Source organism: Camarhynchus parvulus, chromosome 1 (assembly GCF_901933205.1).
Source record: "Camarhynchus parvulus chromosome 1, STF_HiC, whole genome shotgun sequence".
NCBI classification, from domain to species: domain Eukaryota; kingdom Metazoa; phylum Chordata; class Aves; order Passeriformes; family Thraupidae; genus Camarhynchus; species Camarhynchus parvulus.
In genome coordinates this window covers 114,304,843-114,327,228 of record NC_044571.1, presented here as the reverse complement: position 1 = coordinate 114,327,228, position 22,386 = coordinate 114,304,843, and the positions used below count along the sequence as shown (strand labels likewise).

The 22,386-nt window shown below is 45.4% G+C and overlaps 1 protein-coding gene across 3 annotated transcripts in view; it reads left to right on the top strand.

The window, feature by feature from the left end:
* FAM168A (family with sequence similarity 168 member A) overlaps nt 1-22,386 on the top strand; it is a 123,753-nt gene that overhangs the window by 2,478 nt on the left and 98,889 nt on the right. Inside the window, exon 2 of one of the 3 annotated variants that reach the window (XM_030962887.1) lies at nt 18,706-18,788. The exons of 1 other annotated variant lie outside the window; for it this stretch is intronic. The gene's annotated coding sequence lies outside the window, so the exon portion shown is untranslated. Of the gene's footprint in view, nt 1-18,370; nt 18,789-22,386 lie in introns of those variants that run through there. One more of the 3 variants, XM_030962895.1, reaches the window with a different exon arrangement.

Here is a 22,386-nt window from a genome sequence, read left to right as displayed (position 1 = left end):
GGCTGATAATTGAGTTGGGTAAATTGAATTGTGTGCCGTGCCCAGCTCGGAGGTGTGTGTGGGATCCAGGGCACTGCCTGCCTTTGGGAGCAGCTCCCAGGCGTGGGCTTGGCGGGGCAGTGGGACATGGGGATGTCACCTGCTGGCAGAGCCGTGCCCAGAATTGCCTCTGGCTCCAGGTGTGCTGGCACCTCAGACCTCGCCTCCCACCAGGAGCCCCGAGAGCATTCCCAGCTCTCTGCAGAGCGGCTGTCAGGAGGGAAGCGCAGCTTTGCTACCTCCCTCAGCAGGGCTAGGAGCTCCATGGGTGTCCCAGCCCTGCCTTTGGGGCTGATGGGATCTGCAGAGGCCCCCGGTTTCCCTTTCCGCAGCACAAGTGCTCCGTGTACTTTCTGTTTCCTCTGCGATTCCCAAAGCCTCTCCCCGTGCTGGGGCATTCCTCTCCCTGTTCCTGCCCCCACTGAGCGCCCTCCTGCCTGTGCCCTCTTCTTCCTCATCAGCTGGGCTCAGTTTTGCTGCTTAAAATCCATCCCTTCTCACCTTCAGTCCGTAGGAATATTCAGTCAATATTCAGTCCACAGGAATATTTGCTGCTTAAAATCCATCCCTTCTCACCTTCAGTCCGTAGGAATGTTCAGTGTGGAATCACTGACTGGGAAACAGCTCCTGGCATGCTCTGTAGTATTTTCTTTCTGCTGCTTCCAAATTCCAATCCCTTGGTCCCTCTGGATGCTGCTGGATCCTCGTGCCGTGCAGATGAAGATTTCTCTTTCAGTGACAAATAAAATCCACCTGTGTGCTTTTTTACCTGTTGATGGTCTTTTAAGCCTCTGGATTCAAAAATACTGATTCTTGATCTGTTACCGTTTAAAAGTGGGAATAAATTTTTAGGAATTATTTCCATGTGACTCAAATACCAGCTGGACAGACACAAATCTCCAGAGCTGTTTATATTGTGTCACTTTCTTGTTCCTTCCACTCAGCTGAATCACTTTGCTCCTACTTTTGTGTCACAAACATTGATGTCCCTCAATACCAGGGAAGAATGTCAGTGGCAGGGCTGTGTTTATTTATGCAAATTCGTGGAATCCCAGAAGGATTTGGGTGGGGAGGAACCTTACAGCCCATCCAGTGCCACTCCTGTCATGGGCAGGGACACCTTCCACTGTCCCAGGCTGCTCCCAGCCCCAATATCCAGCCTGGCCCTGGACATTCCAGGGATCCAGGGGCAGCCACAGCTTCTCTGGAACCTGTGCCAGGTCCCCCCAGGGAGAACTTTTTCCCAGCAAAATTTGTGTAAACCTGATTTTTGGAGAAAGTCAGGATGTGAGTGCACTTCCTACTTGCCCACCTGGGCAGACAGAGAGTAAAATCAATGTAAAAACATTGATCTATGTAAAATCAATGTAAAAACTATGATTTATGTTTCATGTTATGTTCTGCTTTAACAGTGCTTGCTTAGGTGGATAATCTTGAGGTAATTTATGGCTTTTTTTAGCTTGAATGGAAGCAACAGTTGGGAATTTCTAGGATTTTCTTTTGCTGAGGACAGGTGTGCCATGGGCGTGTGAAGCAGCAATCCCAGACCTGTAATTAGGATCCCAGGCAGCAAAGATCCAGCTTTTATGGCATATCCAGCATTTGCAGATCTGAAATTTGTGGGAGCTCTTTATTTTTAAGACCCACGTAGGGAAGGAGCTTCTGTTGATGATGACGGAGACTCACAGATTTTTTAGAGCATGAGTGGGACTTGGATAATTTTTCCAGAGCTCCTCTGGGTTTTGTTTACTATGGATGTGCAGAAAACCCTGAGCACTGCACAGGAATTTCAAGTGACTGTGCTTTCTGGGAAGAAGAAAAAAAAAAAAGTGGGCCTGCTGATGCTCCCCAGCAAACCATTTAGGGGATTATCGTCATAGGATTTATAAAAGCTGAAAAAAACCCACCCCATTCCCCTCCTCTGGTTTGTGTTTGTGCTTCACCCTGTCTCCCCTTCCTCTCCTTGGCTGAAAGGGTCGTGTGGAAAACTGGAGAGTGGAAAAATGAGAAGTCAGAGCAGAAAACTGGGGTTGGTGCAATAATTTCTCAACAGGAAGGCTGAAGCTCAAGTGTGTTTGTAGGCTGATGGGTTTTGCCTTCCTTGTCTCAGCAAGGGTTAGAGATTTGGGAGGATTATTGGAGACAAGCTTAGAGTATTTTATGAGAGGAAAAGTACTAAACTGGCAGAAAAAAAAAAAGGAAAAGAATAGATGCCATCATGGCTGCTAGGCATGTCTAATTCTTTGATAAAATGGATATAGATTGCAGACTGCAGCAAAAGTTAAAATAAACCAAAACATCTCGGGGTCCGCAGGGTTTTTCCTTCTAATTTGCTGTAGAGCTTAATAAAAAAGATTTGCCTCTTTCATGGCATCAGGCTCTTTATCTGCCACCAATTAAAGCCCAGTGCTTGAGCTTCTGCTTTCTCTGCTCTTAGATAGCAGCTCCCTAAATTTGATAACGAGTGGGTTTTACCATCCTGAGTTTGCAAAACACATCCTGAGGACTGGTGAGAAGTTTTGAGCATGGTCTTCTTTTTCCCTCTTTTCCTTTCAGTTCTTTATACCTGGATTTATAGCCAATAGTAACTCGCTTTTTTATGGACAAGGGGATTTTTGGGGTTATTTTAAACAAGGTTCTAAGAATCCCCACATCCCATGGGCTGCCCAGGGCAGGGGTGGAGTCCCCATCCAGGGAGGGATTGAAAAGCCACGTGGATGTGGCACTTGGGGACATGGATTGGTGGTGGCCTTGGCAGTGCTGGGGGACTCCATGATCCTTGAGGTCTTTTCCACTCTCACCAATTCCATGATTCTACCTTCTGCTGATTTGATGGACAAAACAAGACCATTGATTGCAGTTCCTGATGGCATTTTACCCAGGATAGTTGTCATGCCTGCATGGACAGACAGGTTCTAGCGGCTTTTCCCTGCTGAAAAGCATTTTGTGTGAAGCTCATGAGCGTTTAAAATGCAATTACTTCGGAATAGGTCCCTGTGTAAACATTTGGTTCTGTAGCAGTTTATTCTACAAATCATTTTCTTCAGTTTTCGGTGTATGGTGTCACTTAATGAGACTTTTAATGGCTTTTACAAAATTATGGCTTTCCACATATTTTCCAGTTTGCTCTTGACTTGACTTACATTCACAACAGAAGTTTTCAAGCCTTACAATGCAGTGCCATAAATTGGAGAGCTGGGTTCTTTTTCTCTGCCATAGCATCCAAATCCCAGCTGTTGAACTTTCTTGGATAGCTGGGTCTTTTAATATGGATTTGGGAGCTCAGGAAAATATTTCCTTGTATAAGAAATATTTAAAATTGGAGCCCTTGGAAAAGCGAAGGCGGCGGAGCAGCCTGGGAGCATCCTGCCCACGTGGTTTTGCTTTCCAGGGAAGCTGTGCTGCTGCTGGAGCAGGTGCCAGGGACAGGGTGGGTTCCTGGGGGATTCCAGGGAGGGTGGGACATCTGCAGCAAGTGTGGCAGAACAGGGCATGGAGAGAAGGGACAAAATAAGGGAAAACTTACGGGTGTAAAACACTGGCACAGCTGATTGCCCAGGGAAGGGGTGGCTGCCTCATCCCTCACCCTGTCCAAGGTGTCACTTCAATTAATTTCTAACTCTTACTTCCAAAAGCCAGTTGTTGTCTAAATGCAGGTCTTTTGATACCCAATAACTTTTCCCTTTGGAGGGAGCTCGTAATTCCACAACCAAGTGCTCTTTGGTTGTGGTCCAGTCAAACTCGGGGCATTGCCTGGCAAGTGCTGGGCAGGCTCTGTTTGAGGGGCTCTGGCTTTCCCATCTTGTTCCCTAGATTCCAGTCTGCAGTGGACCTCTGGAATGGTCCTGGGCTCTGGATGAGGCCCAGCAGAACCCCACTGCAGCTCACTTTGCTGGGGATTTTCCACCAGTGGCTGCTTTTAGTCATCTGTGCCTTGGCCAGCTCTGAGTCTGCTCAGCTGCTCTGTTGACACACACAGTGGTAATTTTTTAACTGGGATGTCATCCTCAAAAGATTGCCTGTTACACTGCAGCACTTTCCTTTAGCACCATGGATCTCCTCAGCTTTGCCTGACAAGGCCCATTTTCCATAACATTGGCTTGGCTGTCACTGATTTCACTCCTGTTCTTTTTAAGTCCAGATCCAGCCTGATTCTGTTTTCCCTTGTTTTGTCCAGAGCTCGTGTCTGGCAAACAGGTTGGTGTTTACTTGAGTCATTTTGCCCTCTCCTGGTGTAGTTGTGTTAGAAATGTTTGTCTGCCAATTTTTCTCCTGAGTTCTGAAAAATATTGCAAATGAGCCCTGGTGGTCTCTGAAATATTGGAGGACCCCATGGTTAAACATCCTGGCCTTCAGGGCATCATTCCATAGTGAAATGCAGAGCTGGTAGAGACCTTGGGATACCTTCCAGTCCATTCACTCCTCCAGGCAAGATAAAGTGTCCCTAGAGCATCCTTAATGAATGTATTTCTAATTTTTCCTTAAAGTATTCCAGCCTCAGAGGTGCCAGCCTGCTCAGGAAGCTGGCAGTGAACACTTAACCAATTTGGTTAAAAGCTTTTCCAATATCTTAGATCTTTTAGGAAGCAATTCTTGGCTGCCAGGGTGGGCAGGCCCTGGCACAGGGTGCCCAGAGAAGCTGTGGCTGCCCCTGGATCCCTGGAATTCTTCCAGGCCGGGTTGGATGGGGCTTGGAGCACCCTGGGGCAGTGGAAGGTGTCCCTGCCCTTGTCAGAGGTGGAATTGGATGAGCTGGAAGGTCCCTTCCAGTCCAAGCCATCCTGGGATGCTGTGATCTCTGAGAAATGAAGATGCTTTGCTTTGCTCTTCAGAATAACCCATCCCTTGTTCCTGCTGCCACTGACGGGAGCATGTCACATCTCCTCCAGTTCGTGTTCCTGGGCTGGCACAGCCCTTACTGTGTTCTTATGGATCCGTTTGTATCCAAATCTCTTTGTCATTCCCTCAGCTTTCCCCTGTACTCTGGTGTGTTTACTTCTCTCGCTCTCTCCTCAGACTTGGCACTGCGTGGCCTTGTCAGCATTGTATAAAACAAAATAATGCTGGTTTCCACATGGCACTCTTAAAACAATCTGAACTGCCTTTTTTTTTTTTTTTTTTTTTTTTTTTTTTTTTTTTGGCAATTCCATTGTATTGTTGACATTTTACTTGCGATCCAATATCCCCTCAGGGGTTTTTTCTCCTGTCCATCAGCCCAGCTGGGACTTCTCCACCTGCACAATGTACCCTGCCCTTACATTTGTCATTATTGGGTTTCACCAGGCTCTTTTGGTTCGACACACTTTGGTCTTGACTCATCTGTGTGGTTTCATTTTGGCTGTGTCCTGTAATTGCTTTTATGTAAATTGTTAAATAATCTTTCTGGTGTCCTCCCATTGATTGCGAGGGGAGTTCAATCTCTGATTTGCCCCAGAAGCTTTTTCAAACTTCACTCTGGAGCTGTTTCCTTTTTGATCCCAAAAGCACTTTGAAACTTAGTGAGTGGATCATCTATATGCAAATTCCCTAATTTTTCCTCTGCTGCGTTGCATTTGTGGAAAATCAAGTGATGCCAGTTCTCATTGCAGTTGGACTCAATGTCTTAAAGGTCTTTTCCAACCCAGATGATTCTATGAGCCCGTGATTATGATGATATTTTGTTAAGATGATAACTAAAAAGCACAAATGTCATACAGGTTGAAATCAATTATTGAAATCAAGAACATTTTGCAATCCTGATTGAATTACTAAACTGAGATTTATTTAAATACGAGTCTGTTCTTTTTCTGCGCTGTCAAGGCTTCCAGTCCAGTGATTTCTGCAGCTTTATTGCTTGTAACAAGGCCCAAATCAGTTACTTGGTGTTACAAATTGTCACCCATGATTTAGGGAGGCTAATCTCTTGTAATTACTTGCTGCATGAGAGTTTCTGTATCCCTCCTGTCCCCTCCCTAACCCCACATGGGGTTTTTTTTCCCCAGTATGGACTCACCTACCTGTCTTGGTGCTTCCCAGAGCTTCACTCATTAAAACACACCAAGTTTCTGCCCTGGAAATTCAGTTTTCCTGCAGTGTTGATAGCTGTCAGAGAGGTGAGCCTTCCCACCTTTTTTCTAGGGATACACTGCAGCCATCTCTTCCTTTCACATCTGAACACCACGGCACCAATAATTTTCAAGTCCAGTCACATGCTTATTTTTTTCTTTCCTGCTGGCCAGGATTTCATTTGTTCCTGCTTGTTATCCAGACTCCCTACATCCATATATAGCAACAGAAAATTCTTTTTTTTTTTTTGGTGAACGCTCTTCTCTGACTTTGTGCCTCATTTCCCCCTCTAAGTGTCCTTCTCCTGTGTTCAGCTCGTGCCTTTCCTGGATGCATCAGCAGTTTCAGCTGGGAAGGTGTCTTATTAATTGGAAAGGTGCTGGCTCTGCAATTTGTGCTCTCTCCCTTCCCTCCAATATTGTTCCATCACTCAAATCCAAACATTCTCTCATCAGTCGTGCAGCCTCGTTCAATTCCAGGATTTTTTGGGGCCTTCCCTTGCATCTTTTAGCTCGGGGACCCACGTGCAAGGAGCCTGTGGATGCAGTGTGGAGCAAACAGCATTGCATTTGGAGGCACTGGCTTGCAAGAGGAATCTGCAGCTTGCAGTTCCCGCCTCTCCCTGGGCTCCAGGCTCGGCAAAAGCCTCTGTCCTGCTTGGAAGCAGATTCCTGCTGCTTTGGGAGGCTGCTCCTACCAGCTCCTCTCCTGGCACCCTGCAGCCAGTGGGAAGGAAAAGCCTGGCATGGCACCGTGTGAAGATTGCCAAACCTTGGCTTAGACGTTCCCCTGGAGCTCTTTTCCAGGATCCCTGAGCTCTCTGCTCACCTGCTTGGCTCCAGCTGAGGCAGTCACTTCTTGTGGCCACAGTGATCAGCCAGTGTTGGTGCTCCTGTGTGGGAAGAGGAAATCCATGGCAGCCAGCTATTTCTTGGAGGCCATGGTGCTCATCCACAAAGCATGTTTGCAGAGGCTGGATTTTCTGAGCACAGGCTGGAGAAAGCAGCAGGAAACCATTTTTCTCCATAATCCAAGCTCGTTTTTCCCTGCCAGCACTAAATACACACGTGGAGTTTAGTGTGACTTTCACCATGGGTGTTTCCCTGGATGTCCTTGACTTTCTCCTGCTTTCCTGATGCTCTTCACTGACGTTCCTGGCACTTGACTTGAGTGTTCCATCCTGTTCCCTGCAGTTTGTGTATTTTCCCCTTCTCCTGACACAAAGCCCTCTGTTTGTGGCCAGAGTTTCAGGCTTTAACCAAATTCCACATAACAGAATTGTCCTCAGCAAAGATTTTTTTGGGATGAATTTTCAGCCTCATGCTGGACTTCTTAATTCAAGGGGGATCTCCCTGCCAGAAAACCCAAATCTCCAACTTTTTGTGGTGTGGCTCATAATTTGCTAGGGATCAACGATGCTTTCATGATCCAGTGCTGGAAGACTGGCATCTTCTTCTTTCCATGCCCCAAATTTCCCTCCAGGTACCAAACTGCATAAGCAGTGCCTCAGTTTCCCATTTGGAATGGGGCAAAAAGGGTTGGCAATGTCTGTACTTGCAGAGACAGATAAATGAAACACTGGAGGATGCTGCAGTGACAAACTCCCCCCTTCTCTGCCACATGCAGGAATGGGAAGGTTGTGCTTGGGCTCCTTTTTTGTGCCCTTTATTTAAAGTCTTAGACAGGTTTCAGAGCCAGTTGGTCCCTGCCACATGGAGATGTGTCTGTGTGACATCAGGGCTGTGGGGACAGCTCTGGTGTCACCCTTGCTCAGGTTTGCACTTCAGGCCTTTGATCTGTGCAAATCTTGATTTGAATCCTCTCTCCGTGTGAGACCTCTCTGCCCAGGACTGTGCTGGCAGTCAGGATTAGCTGGGCTTTACTTCTTTGACAATCTTGTTTTTAAATCTGAAAGCACCTCAGCAGAGCTCTCTCCTGGGGCAGGGAGGGAGTTCATTCTGGAATATGTTTCTCTTGGTGTTATCAGGATTTTCTGGCTATCAGGATAAGCCATGGAGCTTATGGGTCGTGGAGTTTTCTTCCTGCAGGAAGTTGTGCCTTCAGTTTAGGTTAGCTTTTACCTGACCTTCCTATGAGTTTTATCTTCTTATGATTTTTTTTTCATATTTCTTGCTTTCAGTGGGTGTTTATATTTGCCCAAATATAGTGGGAAGAGCATTGGGTAAAACAATCTCTTATTTTTTGCCTTTTGGTTTCCTCCTGCCCTCTGGAGATACCAGCAGGGTTCCAGGAACATGGAACACGGAAGGAGGAGAAAACAGGGCAGTGTTCCTTTTCCTGCCTCAAGGTAGACACCAGGAGCTGTTGTACTTTTAGGGGTATTGCCATTAAGTAAAGAAGGAGGGGGAAAAAAAACCCAGATATTAAATTTACTTGAGCTGTGTTATCATGAAGATGCTTTGTTGGGTATCAGTGCTGTCTGCAAATCTTTTTACATTGAAATAATTTAATGGGAGTATCCATTTTAGAGTTACTGGGGAGTATCCAGAGTCTATTCCTGGTGCTGAGAGCGGAAATCTGTTTTAATTGGAGCGGTTTTCTGGGAGTTGTGTTTCCTGCCAGAGCGGTAACAGTAGGAAGGATCAGCAGCATGAGGGGTTATAAAACCCCCAGGCATTTCACATTCGTTTCAAGTAGCTGGATAGAGTAAAAAAACCCCAAAAATTGGGCAAACAGAGACTCTGCACAGAGGATTCAGAGACTACATTTTAAACCTTCCCAAAAAGCACCTGAATCCGTAGGGACACAGGTCCTGAGTTCCCTTCTGTGTTTGTTTTACTGAGTGGCTCATACTCGGAGAGCAGATAAAAATCCACTGCTGCCACAAATAGCACTCGAGATTTTGGTGCTGATTATAATTAACCCTGATGGTTTCTGCCTGATTTGGTTCATTTTTGTGTTTGTAGGCAGCACACAGGAGCGCAGGAACAAACCCAATTAACACTGGGAAGTGAAGGCAGAGTGTTATCAGATAACCCAGGCAAGTTAGAGAGCTGGAAGCCTTCAAAAATAGGGTTTTTTCCAGATAACTGTGTCACTCTAATTTCAGAAGAAAAATGTGTGTAGGTACATTATTTTTAAAGCCAGTTTTGTTTCCCAAAATGCCTTGAAAAATCGAGCTGATCCATTAAAATTGCTTTTCCTTCAGTGTTTCATCTTAGAGGGATTCTTCTACACAGGGATAATTTATTCCTGCTTGGCACTGTGTCCATAATGCACATTATTAGCAAACTCTCATAATTCTGTTCTCACATGCTAAAATAAAGTGGAAAATTAAAAGATTTTGTTTCATGTCCATCATCCCAGATTATCTGAGCTTTATTTCTGAATACAGTCTGAATAGAGAATGGGTGAGAAGCCATCACTGGAGGTTAAAGACACCATTGTGTTCTCATGTGGATTTTCACTTTGGGTTTAGTTTCTCAAAACTTGTGTCTCTTCAATTCCATAAATCAGGAAAGTTGTGGAAATCCATTTTCCAAAGGTTACTGATTTCAGTTTACCTACTCAGGATTCTGTCTACAATAAACATCTCTTAAAAATGAAAGAACACCCAGAGACAGCCCGACCCCAATGAATAAAGGGGTGCTTGAAGCCTTGGACTCAGTCCTGTTAGAGCAGATCTGCTTCCTACTTACAGCCAAGTTAATTTCAACTTGATTTTAAGTTAATAATGCCTAAATAGGTTGCTAGTTTTTGTCATCACTAGGAAATTAAATCGAGTTGACTGTGCTTAAATTACTGTTTTCAATTAAGTAGCTCAAAGGAGAGCAGCAGCGCTGAGAACTCACCCTGGTCCTGCTGAAACCTCTGGGATGGATCCAGGCAAGCTCTTGTTTAAATTCTGACCTGGGAGGCATTTTAGTACCAAGTGATATTCTGATGGAGAGAACTGGCAGGATGTTAGCAAATTATTAATATTATATTAATCATATTAAAAATGGGGTCTTGTGGTCAAGTGGATGGGTTTTAGAAGGGTTCCAATGATCCAGCAGTGGATGCAACAGGATTTTGGGAGACTGGAGAGGAGAAGGCTCCAGGGAGATCTAAGAGCACCTTCCAGTGCCTAAAGGGGCTCTGAGAAAGTTGTTTTATGAGCAGTGGTGCTCAAAGGGATTACAGAGCAGGTGGGTTAAACACCAGCAGTGATGCTGCAACAAAAAAGGCAATTTTAAATTTTTTTTTTTTTTTTTTTTTAGTTTTTAGGTGTACATGCAAGAAAATATTTAGAAGAGAACAGATTTCATTTCTGTATTTGGTGCTTGTGACTTTCCTGAGTATGATTTCCATTTCAGCATCCTGAAATAGCTCCTGGATAAGTTGTAGGGGAACGGAAGAAACACAAAAATAGTCTGAGGACTAGAAAAACACACACAGAGAAGCACAGAGCTGAGTTTGCTTGGCTTATCAGAGGGACAGTCTGACTGCAGGAGCATCCCAGAGAAAATTCCAGGCACTGAGTGCCCTCCCATGCATCCAAGGAAGTTTTAAAGGGAGAACCCTTTAAAGGTGAACTGCCTTTTGGGATGAATGATCCATGGAAAAGAGCACTTCCCACCTCTAAAATTGATCATTTTTTGTTTAAAACTGTAGAGACCAGTGCAGGGTATGTTCTTGTCAAGCGTTAAGTTGGCTGTGGGTGACATTTAAATGATGAAACTGTGGCCAGGGTTTTCATCCCAGGCAGAAAGGATTGCAGGAGGGCACCAGGCACCGTTAACCCCTGGCTGTGGCACAGGGGTTGTGTGAGGGGGTGATGGAGTTTGCTGATTGAAACATTAGTTTTTATTTAATGGGCCAAACTTCACATTAAAATCACCACCTCCTTCTAGTTCAGCATTTCTGTGGAGGATGGCACAGGGGGAAGGGCGGGTTTGGGATACAGCTCAAATTAACTGGAGCTGGAAACAAGCCCAAAAATGTTGTGGAGCACATGGTGAATACGGGAATGCAATTGGTTAGCTGGGAGTGAAGGTTAAAAAGATTTCTATTTATATAATAAATCTATTCCCCTACATAGAATCACAGATTTGTTAAGTTGGAAAAGCCCTCCAAGACCATCAAATCCAACCATTCCTCTGCACTGCCAAGGCCACCACTGCCCCATGTTCCCAGGTGGCACATCCACACAGCTTTAAATCCCTCCAGAGATGGGGACTCACTGCCCTGGGCAGTTTCCAGAATGGAATATTCACAATATCCAATCTAAACCTCTCCTGGCTCAACCTGGGGCTGTTTCCTCCTGTGCTGTCGCTGTTCCCTGGGAGCACAGCCTGACCCCACCTGGCTCCACTCTCCTGTCAGGGATTGTGCAGAGCCAGAAGGTGCCCCCTGAGCCTCCTTTGCTCCCCAGCTTCCTCATTACATGGGAGAATGTCTCAAAGCTGTAAAATATCTATGGGAGCCTGGGCTGGTTGGGAATGTGATGATTGCCTGGTGGGTCTCCACACAGGAGCAGTTAAGGGAGGGATTTATGCAAACCATCTATAAACTTCCTTTCTCCCCAAATCAGTTCCATCCCGAGTGTTCACCTCTGGCTGCTGCATCCTAATTTAGGGAACTGTATCAAATGGAGTTTTAATGGGCGTCAGCACCAGGTAAAACAATGCAGCAAGAATGCTCTGAGCAGCAAGACGAAGCCTCTGTTGGAATGCTCTGGCTCCAGGTGATGCCTTGTGGTACCTGGATGTGTCCAGGTGGTGCCCTGTGCTCCCTGAGGGACAGCTGGGCACCGTCCGTGGCATTTCCAGGAGAAGTGCCACGTGCACTGCTCAGCCTTTGTCTGCATCTCAGACTCATCCCTGCCAGTTCTGCCTCGCCATCCTGGCCTGACTGATGTTTGAAGTGATCTAAGAATACCTCAGATGTATTGTCAGGGGGCTCAGTGCTAAATAAATTATAGGAAAGATGAGATCCTAGCAAGCGTTTGGATAACATAAGCAAGATTAATGGTTTGGAGCCTGTTTTCTGAACAGTGGGACGTGATTGATCAAAGAGAAAAAATTGTCTCTGTGGCTCCTTTGTACCAAAACTTTCAAGAGCTTAAAATGAGCAGCTGAAGGAAGAAATGCAGAGCTTAGGGAAGAACCTTGTGATGAAAAACTAGGGTGGGAGGTTATGAAAGTACAGGTTGACAGCTCTGTCCTCTTTATCAACCTTTCCCCATAGGGATCTGCTGTAGAAGATTTTGGACAGGCTGCTGTAGCCTAGATAGGTACTTTGAAATTTTTTTTTACAATATTTTTTAAAAATCAAAGACTTTCATTGTGCTGTGAATAAGATTTGAGTTTCTAGAAAGCTGGTTCCTTCTGCTATCCAGGGAGAAAAGAGCTGAAGAGGTGGAAGGCTGCTGTGCCAGGGAAGGTGACTGTGCCTGAGGATCTGGGGAGAAAGGCAAGGGCAGATCTTCATGTGCCTCACTCCCTGCAAATAATGTTCCTTGCAATTCCTGCTCCTGGAGTCAGAATTTAGGACTTTGTTTCTGTACTTGATTCTCACCAAAGGTAGAAAACTGTGGCTTGAAGAATTCCAGCTGATTCAGGTTGGAATGTCACTGAAACCAAGCGATGGGGAAGGGGAGATAAAGGTTATCAAAGTTGCCCACAGCAGCTCCAGTGACTTCATGATTTTCCACACAGTTCTGTAAATGGTGTGTTCAATGCATTGAAGGACACACGTCCACTTTACTTAGCTGAAGAAACTGGGGTACAAAACTGCTGTACTTGATGGAAATGTTGTTTTTGCAGTTAAATTTTGCCCTTCCGTTCACTGAAGCGTGTAAGGATGAGATTTAGGATGATATTCTGCCTTTTTCCAGTATCTTTCTTTAAAAGATGCTGCCCTGACTAATCTAACAGTGGGGATGGGCTTTCATTTAGCTCAACCCAAATAGCAGAGCTGGTATAAGAATAAACATGAATTCAATATCAATAGAGGAGATTGATATTGTCAAAACACTGCAAGGAGAAAGGTGGTTTAAACCCATTTGCTCCATCCCCAGAAGAACCATGTGTAAATTGTGATCTTGTACTCCATGTGTCAGTTTTAATTTGAGTCTCTTATAAACCACTTGGTTGTTGAATATTGCAAAGAAATTTAACCCCCTTGGAAGAAATCAGGAAGATTCCTGCTATTGAGGTAATTAGATACAAATTTGAGTGGGGATTTTTTTAATAAAGATTAAATGATCTGTTCAACTGTTTCAGGCCCTGCTTGAGATACACACACCTGTGTCTAGCTTGTAGAGCATTTTCCTCATTAATTAAGAGCACTTTCCTTGTGTTATTACTTAATTGGGTATCACAGGGAACCTGATGAGACAATGAAATGGTCTTAATTGCAGACAAGCTAAATGCATGATACTCCACATGCTGGAGTGTTCCACGACATGACCCCAGCTCGTCACCGTGTGCTAACAGCCATGGTGCCCACTCAGGGGAGAGGGAGCCCTCCTGGAATTAATTCAGCATGAACCACACAGCCAGGCTGGGCTGGGGAGCAGCCCTGGGGACCAGGATTTGGGGTGCTGAGGGATGAAAAGCTGGGCAGGCCCTGCCCATGGGAACTGGCACCTGGAAGCCTCCATGCCCTGGGCTGAGGGGGATTCTGCCCCTGAGCCCAGGTGAGAGCCCACCTGCAGCCCTGGGGACACAGCAGCAGCACCTGGAGAGAGCCCAGAGGAGGCTCCAGAGCTGCTGCAGGGCTGGAGCCAGGCTGGGAGAGCTGGGGGTGCTCACCTGGAGAGGAGAAGGCTCCAGGGAGAGCTCAGAGCCCTTGCAGGGCCTGAAGGGGCTCCAGGAGAGCTGCAGAGGGACTGGGGACAAGGATGGAGGGACAGGACACAGGGAATGGCTCCCACTGCCAGAGGGCAGGGATGGATGGGATATTGGGAATTGGGAATTCCTGGCTGGGCTGGAATTCCCAGAGCAGCTGTGGCTGTCCCTGGATCCCTGGCAGTGCCCAAGGCCAGGTTGGATGGAGCCTGGGACAACCTGACCTGGTGGAAGGTGTCCCTGCCATGGCAGGGGTTGGAGCTGGGTGATCTTTAAGGTCCTTTCCCACCTAAGCCATTCTGGGATTGTATAAGTTAAACACTTTCCCACTGCCAATTTCCCCCACTTAGCAGATTTAAGAAGTTTTCCGTGTTTGACAACATTCACTTTGGAACCACCTAAACACTCTTGGCTGTTTATGTTTCCCAGGGATGTCTGTCCCATTTCCCAGGGATGTCTGTCCCATTTCCCAGGGATGTCCATTTCCCTGCAGTTTCAAACTGATAATTACAAAGGTAAATGACCATGTTGAACTTTAGAAAATAATATGTAAGACTTGCTTTCTGTGAGTGTACACATGTGCTTCTGGACAGCCAGGGGCTTGTGTGGAAGCAATAAATTTATTCTTCTGGGATTAATCCCCACTCTGCTTCTTCAGCCTATTCCTTTTTTTTTTATTTTATTTTATTTTCTGTTGGGAGAGTAGAAATGAGAGTGAAAGAAGGAAAAAGCTCTTGCCCATGTCCATGTCATGTTTGTGTGTGCTCATCTTTCCCAAGCAGCAGGTAGATGTGTCAAAACCATGAATTATGAATGGAGCAGCTGGAATGCTGCAGATCCACAGTGGAATTGACCTGTTTTATTCATCCCTCAGCAGCACTCACTGTGGGACTGGGAAAACCCAAAACCTTCCCATTTTCTGTGCTTGGGAAGTTAGTCCTGGATTATGCTGATTAAAACTTGGCAAGGAGAAGCTGGAGAGCTTTCACACCTTTCCAGTATGGGAAATTCTCTTGTTCAAGAGGATATTTCAGTCTGAAAAGCAGTTGTCAAAGGCAAAGTTACGTTTTTCTCTCTTGGAAATGAACTCTTTTGCAGCGTGCCAAGGTATTTTTTTTAGGTTTAAGGGGAAGAGATGGCAAGAGATGCTTTGCCATCAAGGCCAGGGAAAGACAAAAGCAGGGACTGTGCATGGCACAGGAGCTGAGCTCTTGTGTGACTTGGAGCAAGATCTGTGCTTTGTCTGGATTTTTGTTTTCCCAATCCCTGGAAAGGAATTATTGATATTTCCCTTGCAAGGCTGTTTTCAGGCTTCTTGGATGGAAATTTTGCAGGGGTTGATTATATGGCACAGAAGCCCTTGTAGCTCTGGGGTTTGGCATTGGTGCCACTCAAAAGTAATGGTGAGAGCTGAAGAAAAAGTTGTTTTTTATCATGCTCTGAACTCCTCGAGTGCCTTACGCAGTCCTACAAAGGCAGAGTGGCAGTGAACCAACACCTTTTATCTTCTGGATGTTTGCATTTTCAATTTATGCCCCTTCCAACAGTCATCATGCAAGGAATTTGATAGTGGGAGGGAGGATCTGAGTGGATTCCATTTCCATTCTGTTTGTTGCTGTTACACCCAGTTTCATTTTTCCTGTTGTATTCCTGTGTTTAGCCACAGCCTGTGTGTGACTGCATTCCTGGTGGGAAGGGTGGGAGAGCTGGATTTTACCATTTACCATCCTATTTAAGGTAGTTTTTGCCTTCCTTTTATTGCTTTCCTTAAACCATATTTTGGATTATTATTGTATTTTATATGAGGAAGGGCTGCAATAGGTATAATTTATTTTAAATAGTCAATTTCTCTAACGATTTCCTATTTTCTTGCCAAAGAGGATCCTGGAGCTTTGTCTGCCTGGAGAAGAAATGGTAATCTCATATAGCTACTTCTGGTTTTAAATCTATTTTTTAAATCTATTGCTGATTTTATTTGTATTTAAGTCAAGAATCCCAGCTTGCTGATTTTAAACATTTGATTACAAATATTTTTTTTTTAAATAATGCTTTTGTTCTCCTGAAAGAAATTTCTGCTCCCTGCTTGGTCAAATATCAGTTGTACACTGCTGTCCTTTCATTAAAATTAGAACTCCTTAATTTTGGCCACTGCTTCTCTGCACACTTATTTAAGCAATGGCGTCTAATTAGTAATTTGAGAGTCTGTTTAATTTTTTATTGTGTAACAAACAAAGAATGATACATTTCAGTGGTGATGTGTGCTAGGAACTAATGTCAAACTCTCCTTGGAAACTGGAATTCAGATTAATACAGAGTGGGGTGTACAAGTGTTTGTGTTCATAGAACAACTTCCCACTTGATGAATTCCTGGGAAAAGCAACAGATTTCTCCCAGAGCAGGCTGGAATGTCATCAGCAGGATTGGTCTGACAGGTGTTCTCACAGAATCCAGAATGGTTTGGGTTGGAAGGGACCTTAAAGACCACCCAGTGCCACCCCTGCCATGGCAGGGACACCTCCCACTGACCCAGGCTGCTCCAAGCCCCGTCCAACCCGGCCTTGGACATTGCAGGGATCCAGGGGCAGCCACAGCTGCTCTGGGAACCTGTGCCAGGGCTTTTCCATCCTCACAGGGAACAATTCCTGCCCAATAACCCATCCAGCCCGGCCCTCTGGCAGTGGGAAGCCATTCCCTGTGTCCTGTCCCTCCATCCCTTGTCCCCAATCCCCTTTTCAGACCATTTCAGAAAGTAAAAGGTGTGAAACTTAGCTTTAAGGTGTGTCTCAGCTTGTTTGGTGGGAGGTAAACATCAAATCACTAACGTGAATGATGTTGCTTTCCCCCCCCTTTTCTACCCAGATGTTGAAGTGCTCTCTTGGTGCCTGGATTTTGTCACAACCGTTCTGCATCCCCAAATCCGTGTGTGCCCACCTGAAGGGGTTTTTCTCAGGCTGTGTAAGTGGAGCAGGACAGAGCAGGGCTGAGGTCAGGGGTACCAGGCCTTGTAAAACAATTTCAGCCTCTCTTTGTAGGGATCTGTTTGTCTTGTGATCCATCAAAACCCAGCTGGGGAATTTGTCCTGGCTGATGGCTCGTTTCCTCCTTGGAGGGACCTTCAAAGGCTGCCATACAAGTAGCTGACATTCTTCTGCACAGACACATGGTTGTTCCAGGAGGTTCATTAATGCAACGCTGCCTTCAAGCTCTTTGGAAATTTAAGGGTCTCATTCTCTCGTTTACACCAGCGTGGAACCGGGTAGGAATTGTAATGACTCGAGCTTTTGTAGTCTGTGTACAAAAAAGGGAGATTGAATTGGATGGGTTTGCTGGGAATTAAGATCAGAAAGGAATATTAGATCATCGATGCTAATGGTGAGTAAATTAGATGGTGCAAATTCCGAGCAGAAAACGAAATGCACGAAACGCAGGCTGTGATTCCTTGCAGGATGAATGAACTCTGTCACAAGGAACTGATGGGTGAGAAGAGGGTGTTAATTGCTGAGGCTGCTCTGATGGGGCATGGCTGATGTTCACTTGGGCTCAGTCCATGCACCACACTAAGAGGGAGTGCCATCCCTTCCTCCCTGGAATTAATCTGATGCCTGGGCAAGATGCTCAGGGCTGCCTGAGAAGAGGCTCCTGCAGAGCTCACAGTCTCTGGCTGACCCCTCTGTAGCTGCTGCCTAGGGAGCTGCAGGCTGGGCTTAGACTGGCTCTAGTCTCCTCCTTGCCAGATCAAAAAGTTCAGCTCCCTCACCTGGCTGTGTGCAATTTGGGGCATTAATGACTTCCCTTGACTGGCCAGCCAGAGCCTTCCGCTGCCCAGAGGGGCTCCAGGAGAGCTGGAGAAGGACTTGGGACGAGGGATGGAGGGACAGGACACAGGGAATGGCTCCCAGTGCCAGAGGGCAGGGTTAGGTGGGATATGGGGAAGGAATTCTTGGTTTTTAGCATGGGGAGGCACTGGCTCAGGCTGCCCAGAGAAGCTGGGGCTGCTCCTGATCCCTGGCAGTGTCCAGGGCCAGGTTGGAATTCTAACAGACTTTGGAGTTCATTCCAACCCAGGCCATCCTGTGATTCCTCTGAATATCAGCCTGTGCTGTTACTCAAGTAATCCATGGTGGTTGTGGACAAGACAAGCCCAAGTACCACCCCTGTTTTCCTTGTTTCTGGCTGCCAGCTGGATGTGGAGTCATTGATTGCTGTCCTTTGAGCACAGTGGTCTATGGACCACTTGCTTTAAACCCATTGAGACATGTTTGTTTGATTGTAGTTATTGCCTTAATACATAACTGCAAGGTTCTGATAACTTGTTCAGAGCCTCCAAAAAGGAAAGTAGTGTAAAATGGATTTATATGTTCCAAGATCAGGAGGGACTGACATAATCCTCTGTTTGGATGAAAGACCCTCCTGAAGCTTGGGACTGAGCATTTTTTTTTCTTTTGGTCTTTTGGAAACAAAAGTAAAGATATTGAGTCCAAGATTTATTAAATCCTTATGGATCCTTCTGATGTGCACTTGGAAAGCTCTTCTGTGTTGGCCTGGCCTTTTATCTGCTTAGTCTTCAGATGCTTCTATTTTATCTATTTCTGAACTTCCAGAGCTCCAGAAAGCCTTCAGCCCAATTTAATATGGAATAAAGCAAAAAAGCATGGTTTGATTCCAGACCAAGTCGGTCAGGCAACAGTTAGATAAGTATAATTAGACTTGTAATTGGAATGCGTAGTAGACAATTAGTTTTTGTAAATGTGTGTAATTTAATCCCAAGTAAAGGGTCAGGAGGACCTTGCTGTGAACGAGGTTAAGGAGTAACATGTATAATTTCCAGGCCTTCTGATGCTCATGTCTGACACAGCTGGAGAAGAGCATGTCCATCTTTCCAATGGCAGCACAAAATCCACCCTCCACGAGGTGAGTCAGGGCTTCTGTTCTGCCTCTGTCTCCCAGTCCCCATTCCAAGAGCAGCCTTCATAAATCCATGGGGGATGGATGCTACAGCAGCAGTGATTTATGGAATCCCCCATAAAAACCCAAAGTCTGTGGGGGAACAAGACCCACTCTGTCCATTCAGCTTTTGGGGAAGCTCCTGAGCAATGGGATCTGATCTCATCCCAAACCCTCGACTCGTGCTGTCTGTGGCAAGGATCTCACCCGTGTGGTTACACGGCAGCACTCGGGATGTTTTTCTTCCTGCAATCCTTTTGTCAGGAAAGGGGCAGCCCTTCAGCCTCCAAGGTCAGCCCAGGAAAAGGGCCTGCTTCCCAGACATGTGGTACTCATTTGCTTGGAATTTTTGACACCACTTATTACAATCCGCCGCGGCTGCAAGTTCCCAGGCTCTTGTTTTGGGGTAGGATTGAATGGTAGGGGAGGAATGCCCCAGCTTCTCCCTGGAATCTTACAGCACAGTGCATTCCCAGGATTGAACAGATCCTGCACCATTATGGCTGGCCTTTATAGCTTTAGGAAAACAACCTCAGTGTGCTGGAGTCCCCGAGCAGGGGTTGGTGGTGCTGGTGACTGGCTGCACCTGGGCTTTGCCAGAGTTCTCCGTGTTATTTATGGCTCACGGGCTGCACTGAGCGTGACCCAGGTTCTGTCAGCACAGATGCTGGGGCTGGGGGTGGCTTCCACAGCTCAGTGTTAGCTCCACCAAATGCAAAGCCTGGAAGAGCAGGTTCTGATTTCTTGCCTTCTGCTGTAATAGCAGGAGCGGTGCGACCGTATGATTAACGGCGAGAGTCCGAAAGTCGCAGGATAATAAATACTGGGAATTCAAAGGAAACCTCAGCTTCTGGCAATTACAGAGTTTGTGCAGCAGAGAGATGGAGCTTCTGACTCCAGTGTTATTTGTGACCTACTTGGAACTGAAATGTTGCAAGAGGCTGTTTGTTTAATACTCAATTGCTGTTTTTTTTAAGTTACACCGTATTCAGGTTAAATACAATCCTTTGAACGTGGACTTGGAGATAAATATTCTCCTCAGAAAATTCCACCAGTTCTTGTTGTCTTAATTTTTACTGCCAGCAAGTGCTCAATGTGTTCCTTCTTTTTCCATTGCAAAAACCCCCGCCCCAAACCTCCATAACCTTTCCTATCATGTATCCAATATTTTATAGAGCAATCACAAAGGGTAGTAAATTGAGTAAAACATACTATCCTTGGCAGGATTTCCCTCATGACTAAATCCAATATGAACAAAGAGGACAAGGGCAAATAACTTCACTTATTCAGGTCATTTTTCATAAGAATCATAAAAATTAGATAGAAAAGGCCTATTAGATTATCTCTGCTCTCTTCCATTTTGCCAGTTCTTGGTTGTTCTGTACAGTAACCTTGTGAAATTTTACTTGTCCAAATGGAAGAAAGATAATTTTTCCTGCTGGTTGTTATTTCTTTTGAGTGGAAAAGGATGGATGGTTTTTCCGTCTGGGCTAGAAGCACTTCTTGTGCTTCTACAAGGCTCATTTTTAATTTCCACAAGTGTCTCCTCTTCAACAGTTTTATGTTCCTCTTTTTGGGCGCTGTGATCTTATCGTGAGGCGTTTCCTAAGCTTAGGCCCATGTTTTTAATTCCACCCCATTATTCCAGTTGTTCAAGTATTGGAATAACCCTGAGGCCATCTGTAACAATTTCACCCCATTGTGTTTCTGCCCTTCAAGTGCTCGCCAGGATTAACGTACCACCAACAACAGATTGTTCTTGCTGTATACTGGGAAATGTTTATAAATGCTCTTCAGATTAAAATAATTTAAAATCCTCTTAAAAAATTGTTTCCCTCCCCCTAAGAGAACTGCCAAGGAAGTATATATAAGATGACTTAAACCACCCAAAACAATAAAAACAAAGCCTCTTACAATGGTAAAGGACCATGAAGAGCTGGAGAGAAGCTGTCAGTGCAGCAGCTCTAGAGCTTGTGTTTAACTCCACACGTGTGGTTTTATTGCTGTGCTGAGCTTCTCACAGGCTGAAGAAAGCAGTGGAATGTTCTTGACATGTGTTGCTCTCAATTGAAGTTGTGTGAGTGTCCAAAAAATGCTGAAATGAATATGGGTTTGGAAGGAGTTAATGTTTAAGGAGTGTATGTGCTTATCTGCTGCTGAAAGGTCACTGAGTAAATTCTTCAATGAACCCAGTGTTGTGGGGGTGCGGCTGAAATGACAGCTCTTGTTCTGTTTCAAAAAAAATAAATCTGGGTTGGGACTCTGGAGCAAGTGGGGATGTCTCTCATGTTGCTGGGAAATAGGAAATCTTTGAATCATGTCACAGAATCCAGAATGATTTGGTTTGAGAGGGACCTTAAAAACCATCCAGTGCCACCCATTCCATGGACAGAGACACTTTCCACCATCCCAGGTTGGTTCAAGCCTTGTCCAGCCTGGCCTGGGACACTTTCCAGGGATCCACACACGTGTGTCATCCTCATCTCCTCAGCACCTCGAGAGTGAATTGCTAGCAGAGGAATTTTGGAGGGAAAATAAGGGAAAGGAATGTGCTCAGCTCAGTCAGGGGGGAATTATGTGCCTTAGTCTGTTCTCATCCTGAAGGAGTCTCAGCATCCAGGACTTGGACCTCCCCAGTGTCTGCTGGGTTCCTGAATTGCTGTAGACTCCTGGGTGACGTTAGGGAAATCAGGCAAGTCTATAATTCATGAACTGGAGATATATTGAATGTGACAGGGAAAACAAAGAGAAATTAGGATCCACAGAATGAACATTTGTGACAGCAGCAGAGGATTCTTGGAAGCTGCTTGTGGATCGTAGGGGGACTGATGTTCTGCTATAATAAAGAGAAATAAGCCTTTAATATATAATAAGATGTCTTGTTTTGAGAATTGGTTTTTGACACATGCATTTGGTTATATTTTTGTCTAAAAAAAAGGGTCTCCTGGTCAGGCTGATAAGAAAATAAGGTTTTATATTTAACAACATCCATAATTGCCCTTCTTCTGTCTCTGTGGCCACATCTCATGTGTTGATGCCACTCCTGGGCATCCTGCATCCTGATCCTTGTGTGGGAACACAGACCTGAGGGATGCTGTACCTGTTCTCTGTGGCTCTTGTGTTGTGAAGTTTGCCTGCCTTTTAAAATGGAAGGGGGGACTACAGTCTGTGGTACCACACAGGGATTTTACTTAAAAATACTCCTGATTTGGGAGAGTGGTTTCACAGTGAAATAAAACTGGCATCCTTTTGCTCTGTTGTCCATAAAATCCATGGATGGGAGGGTGGCCATGTACAGACTTGCTGTACATTAATTTTGTTTGTAAAAGCTCTGTAATTATACAGCTCTCCTGCCAATTTGGCACAGGAAGACAAGGAAAATCCCAAGCGGAATGCTTTCCCCATGAAAAGTCTTTCTGTAGGGTTTTTTCCTCCCTTAGCTTGAACATAATAACCTGATTGGCAGTGCATTTAAAAAATGAATTGCAGGGCTTCCAGCGTGAAATGATTGGCTCCATAGGAGTTATGGCTTTTGCATACGTGGGGGAAAAATCCAACTGTGCCG